The following is a 14,217-nucleotide window of genomic DNA, read 5'->3' on the forward strand; positions in this document are numbered from 1 at the left end:
TTTGTTTTATTATTATTATTATTATTATTATTATTATTATTTTACATTTATATTCTGCTCTTCCTCCAAGGAGCCCAGAGTGGTGTACTACATACTTAAGTTTCTCTTTCACAATAACTCTGTCAAGTAGGTTAGGCTGAGAAATAAGTGACTGGCCCAGAGTCACCCAGCTAGTTTCATGGCTGAATGGGGATTTGAACCTGGGTCTCCCCGGTCCTAGTCCGGCACTCTAACCACAACACCACGCTGGCTCTCTCTTGTTCAAAGTGGACTGTCTTTGAAGGGACGCACAATTTACGTATACGTTCCTGAGCCTTTCAGCCCAACAAGAGATGATCAATACTTTTTTTAGGGTAGCCATTGTGTCTCGAAGGCCCTGGTTTTCTCTCAAATGATCTGGTCTCTACCCACTCTTCACACACTGTCACTATTGACATTTCTGGATGCTTTACAGGACTGGTTAGATAGACTTTGCTGTTCCACCCCAGAATTGTACTTAGAATTGCCAAGGACACTGGAGTGTGAGCTCACTAAATGCCAGACACAGACAGGTGTGGAAGTCAATTTTCTTTTTCTCCTCCAAGGGCATTCAGTTGCACAAATGCATGAATGGAGATACTGCATGAATGGAGTGAACCAGGGCTGGGGATTACAGGATCACAAATGAATGCTTCAAATGAATGTTGAAATCACCAAAGAGCAAGGTTGGGGTGTTGTGTGAGAGAAGGGCTGCCTTCAGACATAATGTCAAACTGGAGGCAACCATGTCAGAGGTTCATATTTGTGGTTATCCAAATGCATGAACCCACAGTTTCGTCACCAAAATGACCCAAGGTTTTAGACCCCAAACCTGAATTTGAACCTTCAGTTCCACTTGAATTTCGTCGCCAAAACCTGAGGTTCAGAAGTGGCATTGTGTCATCCGGCTTCTGCCACTGTGTAAAACCGGAGCTGAGAGTAGGAAGCTCCTCCCTCTCTCCTCCTTGATTGGCTGCTGTGGCTTTCCTTCATGTGAAGGAGGAAGCCCATGTAGCCAGTTCCTCCCAGATGTCTCCCAGTCTCCAGATTTGGATTGTCTGGGAGCATGGCAGAGGAAATGGGGGCAAACTGCAGGTCTGTTGGATGCAAGTTTGCAGTTATGTGCAAAAGTGGCCAAGGTGAGTCAGATGTCAGGGCTGAAATGAAAGCTGACCCAGCAGAAAAACAGAGAGAAGCAAAAAAGAGCAGAGTTATACAGAACAAACTCCAAAGATTGAAGAAGAGTGGAATTGGGGTGGTTGGAAATGACAGAATTTGAAAAAAGGAAAGCCGTCACCACTACCACTGCCACCACTACTATCACCACCACTACTACCACTGCCACCTTTAGGGTGTGTTATGGGAGAAGAAGATACCTCCAAAGCAGAGGATACCAACAGTGGCAGTGCCAGGCAGGATGGGAGAAGGAGCCAGGTTTCAGTGAGGGCCTGTGACTGTAGAAGTTGAGAAAGGAAAAAATCATGGAAGGTGTCTGTCTTCAGGGTGACCGAGCAGCAGTTCCAAAGAGAGTGGGAGAAGGAAGAGGGGACAAAATTGAGAAAGCAACAAATAGGGACGAAATTGGGAAAGCAAGGGTGAGTAGGTAACATAATGCTAGAGGCCACCACCAGTAGGCTTTGGATAAAAGAAATAAATTTGTTTGTTTGTTTGTTTAGCTAAATGAAATTCATTTCATTGACATTGTATAGAAAAGGTCAATCATTAAAACCTTAGACCTGCCAGTACAAAACCCACAAAAGACACGCTACTGGAATGACTCTCACTTTTGATTCAGTATCTGTATCTCTGAGTGTAAAGCAGGCAGACATGAAAGTGGCAGCCTATGACAGACTCATGTCCCATTCAACAATTTTATTAAAGCATTTTTCACCTCTTTATTTCTAAGGCTATATATGAGAGGATTCATCATGGGAGTTACCACAGTGTAGAAGACAGACACAGCCTTATCCTGGCCTGTGGCAGAGCTGACTGAGCTGGGCCGCATGCAGGCAAAGAGCGCCGTGCCATAGAAAAGGCTCATGACCAGGAGATGTGAGGCACAGGTGGAGGCAGCCCGGCGTCGGCCCTCGGCAGAGCGGATGCGCAGGATGGTGGCTACTGCAATGCAGGCATAGGAGGCAGCAATGAGGATGAAGGGTAAAATTTGCAGAAGGGAGCCAAAGATAAACACCACCATTTCGGCCTCTGTGTAATCAGTTGATGCTAGTTGGATGACTGCAGGAACCTCACAAAAGAACTGGTTGATGCGGTTGAGGCCACGAAAAGGCAGGTGCAGGGCAAAGGCACTGACAGTCAGAGAGTTGAGGAAACCACTACCCCGGGCAGCTCCTGCTGGCCAGCCACAGAAGTGCCAGCTCATCATGTTGGTGTAGTGCAAGGGGTGACAAATAGCCACAGAGCAATCATAGGCCATGATGACCAACAGCACACATTCAGACATACCAAAAACCAGGAAGATGTACATCTGAACAGGCACATCGGGCAAAGGGCATAGTCTCGTGGCTTGAGAGGAGATGTGTCAACATTTGTGGAACTGTGACTGAGGAGTAGCACAGGTCTAGAAGAGATAAGTGGAGACGGAAGAAGTACACGGGAGTGTGTAGACGAGGCTCAGTCCCAATCAGCAGGATCATCATGCAGTTCCCTGCCAGTGTGACAAAGTACATGATCAAGAAGAGAACAAAAAGCAAGGTTTCTGCCAACACTCCCTCTGCCAGGCCCAGGAGGATGAACTCTGTCACAGAGCTCTGATTCTACAGCTCCATCTTTCAAGCCAATCAGGCAGCACCTGCAGTAATGAAAGAGGAAGAGGAAGGATAAGAGGGATGATGAGGTATCAAAGCTCACAGTCTTTTTGCACAGAGATAGTACTTGACGGAATATATTAGTTATTTATTCAGGTCCTCTCTATTTATCATCATTTGCTCCATAGAATTGTCCATCTCCCAAACAACAATTTTTTCACCAATTAGGGAAACATTTTCACCACATTTTCAGCACTGCACAGGCAAGAGGAGGCTAGGAGATTTGTTTCTGGAGCTTGGAGTTCCAGATCACCTGGTCTTATTTTCAAAACAAAAACAATATATTAGGACTTCTGCATTTTGCCTTTCTTTTCATTTTTGAATGTTGTACACAGAACTGTATATTTACAGTTTACCATAGTTTTCTGAACTTACGGTTTGTTTGTGTGACCTCTGCATTACCAATGAGAATGTGCACATTGATCCAACACTGTTGCAACAAAAAAAAGCCACCTTGATTGATCATATGTTCAATTGTATTACGATTATTTTTGAGTATTGTTTTATCAATATGCTTGCGTGCGCAAGATTTTGCACTGACTGCAAAAGCAAAAACAAAAATACCTGCAAATGAACTGAAGGCACTGAAAGCTCAATTCTGGAATTAATTTTATAAATGCTTCTAGTTAAACCCAAATTTGGGAAGAGTGGAATGCAGGGCAGAACAAACCTATGGAATAATAAAGGAATGCAAGGAGGGGAATCCACTCATCCTAGAGGATGAGTGTATGTAAGACATACAGTTCTGTGGCTCAGAGGAGGCTTATGTAAATGGTTGTTTGCATAGGGAGTTACTACAGCATGAAGCAAAAGCTATAGGCCGAATTTGCACGTAATGCAGAATCACGGGTCCAGTAGACCTGCAGTTCCGCTCCCCAGCCCCACCCCTGCTCTCTTGTCTGAATTAGGATGTAATGGAGAGCAGGGAGACTGCAGTCAGGGAGACTACAGAGAGGATCAAGAACTGCTCATCAGCCTTGGGTGAGGGACACTGAGAGGAGAGGCAATGGGACCCTGTGGCAAGGGCCATACATTCCATTTGTAGTCCTGTCTGATATACGAGAATAGCTCCTGCTGCCAGATCCCTCCTTGTAGCTCCAGAAGCCCAGGAATTCCTTAATCAAGAAGAAAACTATCATGTTATATATTTTTATATATTTCTCTTGAGTCCATGATTAGAGGATTTTGAGGCCCTTGTGGCCATGAAGAGGGAGTTGGCAGCAGCACATATTTTCATATACCAGACAGGGTGTTCTGTTTTTTTAAGCAAAGAGCCATACAAAAGAGCCAAGAGAGGAGAGCTGGTCTCAGGAGAGGAGAGCTGGTCTTGTGGTAGCAAGCATGACTTGTCCCCTTAGCTAAGCAGGGTCTGTCCTGGTTGCATATGAATGGGAGACTTGATGTGTGAGCACTGCAAGATATTCCCCTCAGGGGATGGAGCCACTCTGGGAAGAGCAGAAGGTTCCAGGTTCCCTCATTGGCATCTCCAAGACAGGGCTGAGAGAGATTCCTGCCTGCAACCTTGGAGAAGCCACTGCCAGTCTGTGAAGACAATACTGAGCTGGATAGACCAATGATCTCACTCAGGATATGGCAGCTTCCTTTGTTTCTATGTTCCTAAAAGTTATCACTTTTTGTTTTCCTTTAAAGAAACCATTTTCATAGTGGAATGTTGTTGTTTTTTAAATCACATTTGTATTCTGCCCTTCCTCCAAGGAGTTAAGAGTGAGTTAATAGGGTTATTCCATTTTATTGTCACATTCTTAAGGGTATCCAATGAGTCTCACTGCTGAGCAAGTGTTTTCAGGTCCCAGTTCAAATCCAGCACTCTAGATACTACATCACACCCATTCTCATATTCCAAAAGAATTGCCCCTTTTAAGAAATTAAACATTATCAGCTATGATGGGTCACAGTTAAATACAAATGTACAAAGTACAATAGGAACTATTGGAACTAATCAGTTATGGCTAAGTTAAGACACATAGCTTTAAAAGGAACTTAATCATGATTAACTTTAGCTGAAGTGAGGCCTGATAATATAAGAATGAATTTCCAAGTTGCTAGCCTTTGAGGGAAGCGTAGTATTCAACTTTAACCTCTGCCTCTCCCTTTCAGTGAGTGGAAAATAGAAATCAACACCTATTTCAGACAATGGGGGTGGGGTCAAGGGTTGGTCATCCCCAGCTGTTGCCCAGGTACTAAAAAACTGAGGTACCTGAGCGGAAGAGTAAGTTATAGGACTCTCTCTCTCCTTTTTAGCCATCATCCATGCTTATTCTTAGTTTATTTACAGACAAGAAGTGCAATCTTGCCACTGAGAAGGTGGCTTTTCCACCTATCTCATGCTTCTGAGAACAAAAAGTAGCACTTGAAATTCATTCTCACTTCCTAAGATAAGCAGTTCCAAAACCCCGGCTACTTTCTTGGCACTCAGGGCAGTGGTGGAGGGGGTTAGGGGTGTTACTGTTCACACAGTACTCAAACACCTTAGAGAATGAGATGAGGAACAACCCACCACTGCATGGTGATTTTCTGCATGGTATGGAATGTGAATGAGGGAAAGTCCATTGTAGGCTTTCCTGTAGAGAACACATGTAAAAATATATCTATTTGCTTCACGTTATGATTTCCTTTGCAACCATGAGGGCTAGAAACTTGAGGGTGTTTCTTTTTAAACAAAACTGGAAGTATTAGGAATCTAATGAATACACTGGATACCATGCTGGAAGTCAAATTCCACAGATTACAACATGACTACAGTTGTGTAATAAACTGGAAAGTCAGTGCCTCAGACTCCAAATATAGAATTTGCAAATATAGAATTTGGAAAAGCTGGACATGCCCCATAGAATTATGGCTAACATGACTGCAGTTACAGATGTGTCTATGTTTTGTGTGACTATGGCAAATGCTTCTTAGGTAGTATTAATGAGAAATAACACACACTCCATACTGGGCAATTCTGAAATTGCTTCCAAAGATTTTAAAATTATTTTTAGTACATGATAGACTATTCTAAAATTGTTCACATACACATAGCACTTTATAAAGCACTGAGTACAAGTCTTAATTCTTTCTTTTTCTTTCAGAGTGTGATTGATTAGAGCAATAGTTCCCACAATCTTATCTAGTAAAATTGGACAGCTGGAGGAAGCCACTACAATTAGTAAAATGGACTAAACTGGTATTTTCCTCTCTATATAATTTTCAAGCTACCCATTCTGCATTAAAAATAGTGTAGTGATCTTGGTACAGAAAAGTCATTCCCATAGCCCTTCAAAAATAATTGACTGCTTAAGACCTTACATCTCCAAGGATTTTCTTCTGCTTTGCCCTGGCTATGCAATCCTCTAGCATTTCCTGACTTGTCAAGAAAATCAGTGGACTGGATTGCTCACAGTTTATTGACTTCAGTGACAATCAGAGAAAAAAGGTTGTTTACTTAAGGAGACAGTGGCAGAGAGCCTAACAACTTTCCCTAGAATGTAAGCTACTAGTTTTGCTCAAAAACAACATACACAGGGAGACATCTAAGGGTGTCTTAATGTACTGTAGTGAATAATAATTGTGATTTAAAATTTCAGCTGAGAACCTGCCGGAAATGTCTGCACCAGCACTGTTTGTGGGACAGTTGTGCACGATCACACAATCAGTGATACATGGTTATGTTAGCATGTGCACTTTGAGGCATGGTGGGGGGGGGTGCAGTGAGAGCCCTCACTTTCCCCTGTGCACATTCTATTGCGTGAGCCATTAGACTTCTGAGCACTGTCTGCTCGTGCTGCAGAAGGGCTCTGAAAGATTGCCGAAGATCAGCAATGTGTCCCTGATCATGCAGAGCCCTTCCAGAGCATGAGCAGCAGAAGACATGAGCAGAACATGTGAGCAGGAACAGAGCACAGAGAGAAAGGGGGAGTTGGGCAAGGGATCCTATTGCGTCCCCACAGAAGCTCGATGCGCACACTTCATTAGTCAGGATGTCAGCCAGTGACAGGAATATATAATTGCCCTAGGACATCTGATCAAAGGTCCATCCAGTCTTGCATTCTGTTTTCCACAGAGGACATCTAGATGTAAGGAAGCCTACAAGCAAGATAGGGATGCCATTGCCCTCCCCCACTGTTGCGGTCTTCAGCCGGTATCGAAAGAATCAGTGCCTCCAAATGTAAAGTTGCATGTAATCATCATGGTCAATAGCTGTTAATAAATCTATCCTTCACAAATTTGTTGAAACCCTTTTAAAGCCATCAAAGCTGATGGCCATCCACATATGTTGCGGCAGTGAATTCCATACACACAACTGTGTGTTGTGTGAAGGAGTATAGTCTTTTGTTTGTCTGGAATCTTTTGTCATTCATTGCATGAGCCTGAGTTCATAGAATAGTTCATGTTATAGAACAAGGAGAGAAATTATCTCTGTTCACTTTCTCCACCCGATGCATAGTGTGATAAACTTCTGTTATGTTTTTCCCTTCCACCCTAGTCATATTTTTTCTAAAATAAATGACCCTGAACATTTTCGCCTTTCTGCATATAGAAATTGCTTCAATAATCTCTTTCTTATTTTGAATTATGTTATCTGCAACTTTTCCAGCTCTACAATATTCTTTATATAGCAGGGCAACCAGAACTACATCCCATATTCCAAATGCCGCTGCACCGTACGTTTATACAGAAGCATTAGGCCATCTTGTTTTAGTTCCTTTTTTTAAAAGGACATTTACTTGTAAGTGTGTTCCACTGAGTTCTTTTGGACTGTAGGTGTTTGCAGTGCCTTCAGTTGCAATACTAGCAACACTTATTGGGAAGTAAATACCAGTGAAATCAGAGAGGCTAACCTCCAAGTAAACTCAGTTATGATCACACTGCAATAATCTTATTTTATGCATAAGAAGCCTATGTTACAGCGCTAACGTAATTTCACATTCAGAAGCTTGCTTTCTGTAATTGAAATAAATAATGCAGATTAGACAATTATGCTTAATTTATTACATTTCAAAATCCATTTCCCTCCATAATTTGAAAGTCACTGAAGTGATAGATTGATTGAAGGAAAATGACTTAATAGATCCCTTGAAGCAAATATATGTTTGACAATGGGAAGAAGAGGGAGTTACTTACAGGGAAACATCATACCTTCTGACTCAATATATCGTAAACAGACGCCTTTTGCTTTCTAGAGCCATTTTTTCCTACACAGCCATGAGGCAGCTGGGACATTTTTAAAATGAGATCTGAATTATGAAAATCCACTTATGTTCCCCACCCTGTACTTCTTTAGACAGGTAAACCCCATAAAGTGTGCTATGATGTTAACCCTAATAATTGTAGACCCTTTTTAAAAATGACTGCTCTCAAGGAAACTCTAAGGCCAAGTTATAGATCTATTGAGAAGCCTTGGTAAGACAGTACATATGATTTGAAATTATAAAGGTGTTCCAATGTACAGTACATATACAGTCCAGTAGAAGCAGGCATCCACATTCATTTCAGAGTCAGAAGAGCGATTCACACACAAAGGATGGAGATTCACATATGGAACTGATCAGCATTGTTGAAACAAATAGATAAATCTTTGGGTGCTAAATGTATGTGTTAGAACTGCTACATTAAAAAGGTATGTCTCATTTGTAACAAAATTTCCTTCCACCTATTTCCCATCAGCCAAGGGTAACAAACTGTTTCCTTAACAATGCTTGGAAAGGATGGATGGGATAAAATGTGTGAAGGAAGGAAGGAAGGAAGGAAGAGTGAGCTTGTGTAAAGAAGTCCTAAATGTACAAAATAAAGAATATTCGTTTTTAATATATTGAATGGTTTCAACACGTAATATAGATTTTCAAAACAAAGTCAGCTGTGTTCCACCACCACATAGAAGTCCTCAAACTATGCCTGTTATGAACCTTCATGCAATTGTTGCATTATTTGCGGCATGGAGGTTAAGTTTAAAGACTTAGTTTACATCTCTGGGTACAATCTTTATGATTCATTTACTCTCATGCACTGAACTCAGAGTTGCTCTTCTGAGAAACTTCCTTATCACTGATATCAAGTTCAGATAATTCTCATGCAGTCACTCAAGCCAGTGCAACCTGGGTAGCTTTACCAGAGAAGGCATGTATATTGCTTAGGCCAGAGTGTCATAGTCCTATTTCCAAAAATGGGAATCCATTATTTCAGAATATTCCTACTCCCATACCATATCCCTACCATAGAATAGCCATGGTACTCCCAAGCTTCCCTTATTTTTTAATAGTTACCTGGGCAACCCTAAATCCAGCAGGTTTGCAGAAGGCTAAAAGAAGAAACTTCATGAAACCATCTGCTCTAAACAAATGTAAACTGTTGAGGGTACCTACAATTCTTTGGCCTCCCAGGTGCAGCTTCTCTGAGACATGGAGATGGAAGAATTCTGCTGTAAAGGAGTTTCATCCATGACATACCAGAAGGAAATGGAGTAATGGAGGCTGCCATGTAGCAGAAAGTCCATCTGTGTTGTGCTTAGCATATTATAAACCAAAACCCTAGTCAGGAAGCCCCAAGGTGCATGGATTTCTATACAGGGGACTGAAGGGTCAACATATCTCTTGGGTATTACAGGCATAAACAAGCTTTGAACTTTGTTGTTTGCAGCATCACAGTCTCACAACCCTACAGCTAAAGACAAATGTTTAGTGATTTTGTGATCAGAAGCCAACATCTTAAATAAATTTACTAGAGGAAGTCCTATTGAAATGTAGTAGTCCTTTAGAATGATCTTTGAGGAGTACTATTCATTAAGTTATCTGGATGTCCATCACTATAAGAAAGGCTCTAATGAGTTTCAGGTGTATGGATTTAGGTCTATTATGGGGTGCTAAGAGGAGACCTCTTTTTGGTGGGCCCTTCTCAATTTTCAGAGATGCATTATTGTCCATACAATTGCAAGAAAACAAGACTTGCTGATGGTGTTCTTGATAAAATCCTTTCATATGACTTCTGGGAAACTGATTCTTTGATATAAATTGTTTTACATTCATCTGACTCTGAAATCAGCTTCCTGTTGTTAAGATGTGTACTTCATAATGATTTGAATCCAAAAACATTGGATTCAGTATGGGACTATAAATTTATTTTCAACACTTTTATTCTACCTTTCCAAGGCAGTTTACAATCCATAAAATTTTAAACAAATTAGTCAAGTATCAATATCAAATCAAGGAAAAGTTTTAGAAATTAACTGAACAGAGTTATCAGCAAAAGCAAGGAGAATATCATCATGTCAATAATCAAAACCCCAGGAAAATGAAGCAATTTTCACCTGGCACCTAAATGATAATAGGATGGGTAGCTAGGGAACATTTTGGGGGGTAGTGTTCTAAAGACAGAGTGCTACAACAGAAAAAGGCCCCTACCAGATCTTCACCTGCTTAACTGCTGAAGGCAAGGCTGCTAGAGCAGATAACAATCTAATAATGCAAAGAGCTTAATATGGGAGAAGGCAGTCCTTCAGAAATGCTGGTGCTAAGCAATTCAGAGCATTATAGGTCAAAATTAGCCCGGAAGCAGTGAACACATTCAACACCAGTAAGAAGTGATAATAATGGCAGGGTCCTTTTAACAAACTGGCTGTTGTATTCTGAACTGGTTTAAGTTTCTGAATGCTCTTCAAATGCTCCTCAAAGGTTATGCATTCTACAGTACCCAGAAATTATTGGAACATGCATGACTGTGAAGAGGTTATATTTTTCCAAGAAGCTGCACAGCTGGTTTGCCAACCTGTCAGTGAAAAATACTTCAGCTAATATAACTCCCAAGTTGTTAACTTGTTGCTTCAAGGGAAATGTAACCCCACCTAGCATAGGTTGATGACCAGACAAGGCCCCTCCCTGCCACCACACACACACCCCAACAGCACTTCCATCTTGTCTGTATTTGAACTTCAGTTTATTAGATTCCCATCCAGCCCATGAATGACTCCAGGCACTAGTTTAGGATGTTCACTGCCACCTATGGATCCAATGAAACAAAGAAATACAACTGGATATCATCAGCAAACTTATGACATCTCACCTCAGATGACCTCCCAAATTGTATCATGCAGATGTTAAATATCAAAAGGACAAGAATAGAACCTAATGTTACTCTATAGCATAAATGCCACGGAATCGAGCTCAGCAGACACTCCATAGCACCACCTTCTAATACCCTCCCACCACGTAGGAGCAAAACACCAGAGCTTGATGCCTTCAACACCCATCCTGGAAAGGTAGTTCAGCAAATATGATGGATGATGGTACTGAAAACTGCTGAGAAGTCCAGGAGAAACAACAGAGCCAAACTCCCCCAGTGCAAATCACCCTCCCAGAACCCCTCTGCAGCTAATAGTGGTTCTGGGAGGGTGATTTGCACTGGTAGATCAGCACAGTGGGGAAGTTTAACCCCACCTCCATTCCATGGTATCAATTCAATTATGGTCCTCCATGGTGGCTTTTAGCAGAATTAAATATGTAAGGATATGTTATATCTTCCGTAAATATATTGCGTCTCCCACATAACATGTGGTTTGGCCCTCGGTGGTTCTATCAGAAAAAAATTGCCTTCTGTCAGCCTTAACTCAAGCCAATTATAGACCGTCTTTGTTTGGGCCAAAAAACAATTCCACATATCCAGCTGCTATGCTTTTCTGTCTGTTTTGTTTCCAAGCCAAGAAGGGCAAGGACCAAGTGTGTACGTGATAGGCCTCACAGCTTACCATGAATCCCGTCCACATGCTCAAGTTCAGTTGTACAAGTGGACAAGTATCCACGCATGTGCTTTCCATCTGGTTTATTTTATTGCAGTGCTCTCCTTCCTTTTGGATGGAGCTTCCTACATGTTTTGAAAGATAGTGGCAAATTGTTTTTGTCTGGTAACAGTGGTAAGTATATACTGAACCTTTTCAGTTCTTACTGAAATTCATTTTAACTTCCCATGAAATTCCTAAGACCTCTCCAAATTCTTGCAAACTTATAAAAACTCCTGCAAATATGTTATCTAAGGAGAAAGCTCCAGTTTCATTTCTGATACTGAAAATTCAGTGGGAGCTCATTATGGATTGCTTCATAATGAATCTACTCCTTTAATTGGTTCAACTCCATCAATACAAAAGACAGACACATACCCAAGAGGTGTTGTTCACATGAATAACCGCTGACACAACCAGTTCTGAATTCTCTAAAGTCTTTAACTTTTTGTAGTCAAGTGTATGATTGTGATGTGCATTTGTCAGCTACCATGCAAAAGCTACAAAAATCTAGCTCAAATGGATAGTAACCATTTTTATCTGCAAAATTTCAATTCCACCATTTAAATTATTTTAAAGAGTTTGAAAGACTATTTGAACTTCTTAAAAAGTTTTAAAGAATGTTATAATGATAGTAAATCACAACCAAAATAATTCCAGAATAAACAAAATAATCTCATCACATGTAGAAATCCTATAGTCCATGTCCATTGAATTCCCTCTATATGGCGATTACAGAAGTCATCACACATTGAGAAAAATGACTGATTGCTTTGTGTAATGTTTAGGGAATGAGCAAAAATGTCATTGTTGTTTTAGGGCTCCTGTTTTCTATGCCTGCTATACATTTATTTGTGTATTTATTAGATTTTTTTATCTCCTTTCTTCCAAAGGTTGGAGCTCAAAGCAGCGTACAATTTTAAAAATGACAGTGAAAAAATGACAGCTTACAATAAAATACAATAACTGAACCCACCATCACCCCTGCTAACTCGGGAAAGAGGCACCTTTTACCGTGGTGATTCTCTTTATTTAGCAGGGGGAGAGTTACTGGCCCTATCCACCCCCAGCACAGTACTTCCAGTGACTGTTGCTGGTGTGTGTCTTATGTTTCTTTTTAGAATGTGAGCCCTTTGGGGACAGGGAGCCATCTTATTTGTTTGCTATTTCTCTTTGTACACCACCCTGAGCCATTTTTGGAAGGGCGGTATAGAAATCGAATTATTTCTTGTTTACACAGTCAGACAGGTGTTATTGACTGGTTTGTTTTATCCAGACATCGAGTCCTTCCCAAGGACCTGGGATGCCAGAATTTTATTGTCAATGGTTATAGATATCGTCGCAGAATATAGGCTGTTCCCAGTAAAGCTGCTTTTTGTAATTGGCTGGTGGTGATTTCTGTGGCCCCTATGGTGTTGAGGTGCTCTTCAAGGTCTTTTGGAACTGCACCCAGGGCGCCAATTACCACTGGGATTATTTTGGTCTTCTTCTGCCACAGCCTTTCAATTTCAATTTGTAGATCTTTGTATTTGGTGATTTTTTTCTATTTCTTTTTCTTCTATTCTGCTATCCCCTGGTATTGCTATGTCGATTATTTTGACTTGTTTTTCTTTCTTCTCGACTACAGTGATATCTGGTGTATTGTGTGGCAGATGTTTGTCTGTTTGTAGTCGGAAGTCCCATAATATTTTTACATCTTCATTTTCTTCAACTTTTTCAATTTTATGGTCCCACCAATTCTTGGCTACAGGTAGCTTGTATTTTTTGCAGATGTTCCAGTGTATCATCCCTGCTACCTTGTCATGCCATTGTTTGTAGTCAGTCTGTGCGATCTTCTTACAACAGCTGATCAGGTGGTCCACTGTTTCATCTCCTTCTTTACAAAGGCGGCACTTGCTGTTTGTTGTGGATTTTTCTGCTTTTGCTCTTATTGCATTTGTTCTTAGTGCCTGTTCTTGTGCAGCCAGTATTAAACCCTCTCTTTCTTTCTTCAAGTTGCCATTCTTAAGCCATTGCCAGGTCTTGGTGATGTCTGATTTTCCACTTAGATTGTGTAAATATTGACCATGCAGGGGCTTATTTCTCCATTTTTCTGCTCGGTTCTTGACTTGTTCTTTCTTGTAGGCCTGATTTGTTTCATTGGTGTTGAATAGTTTCGCGTTCTTGACCATTTGAAGTGCATCTTCTTCACTGTCCCTTATATATTCTTCCAGGCCTCTTTTCTCCTCCTCTACTGTTTGATGGACTTGCAGCATTCCTCTTCCACCTGAGCTGCGAGGGAGGTATAGCCTATCGACATCACTGCGGGGGTGCAGAGCATGACTGATGGTCATTATTTTCCTGGTCTTACGATCTAGCGTCTCTAGCTCTGCCTGGGTCCAGTCTATTATTCCTGCAGTGTATCTAATAACAGGTATAGCCCAGGTGTTTATGGCTTGTATGATGTTCCCGCCATTGAGTTTGGACTTGAGGATTTTTCTGACTCTCCTGATGTATTCACTTCCAATTTTTCTTTTAACTTCAGTGTGTGCGATGTTATCAGCCTGGAGAATGCCCAAGTATTTGTAAGGTTCTTTCTCTTCCAGGTTCTTGATCTTGCTTCCATTG

The 14,217-nt window shown here is 41.1% G+C and overlaps 1 long non-coding RNA gene across 2 annotated transcripts in view; it reads right to left on the bottom strand.

Annotated features, from left to right (window-relative positions):
• Positions 1-1,930: 1,930 nt before the first annotated feature.
• Positions 1,931-14,217, bottom strand: part of LOC128343275 (uncharacterized) — a 35,891-nt gene continuing 23,604 nt past the window's right edge. For both annotated transcript variants that reach the window (XR_008315433.1, XR_008315434.1), the window contains exon 5: positions 1,931-2,827. This is a non-coding gene — a long non-coding RNA (uncharacterized LOC128343275). The remainder of the gene's footprint in view (positions 2,828-14,217) is intronic.

Source organism: Hemicordylus capensis, chromosome 2 (genome assembly GCF_027244095.1).
Source record: "Hemicordylus capensis ecotype Gifberg chromosome 2, rHemCap1.1.pri, whole genome shotgun sequence".
Lineage (NCBI taxonomy): Eukaryota > Metazoa > Chordata > Lepidosauria > Squamata > Cordylidae > Hemicordylus > Hemicordylus capensis.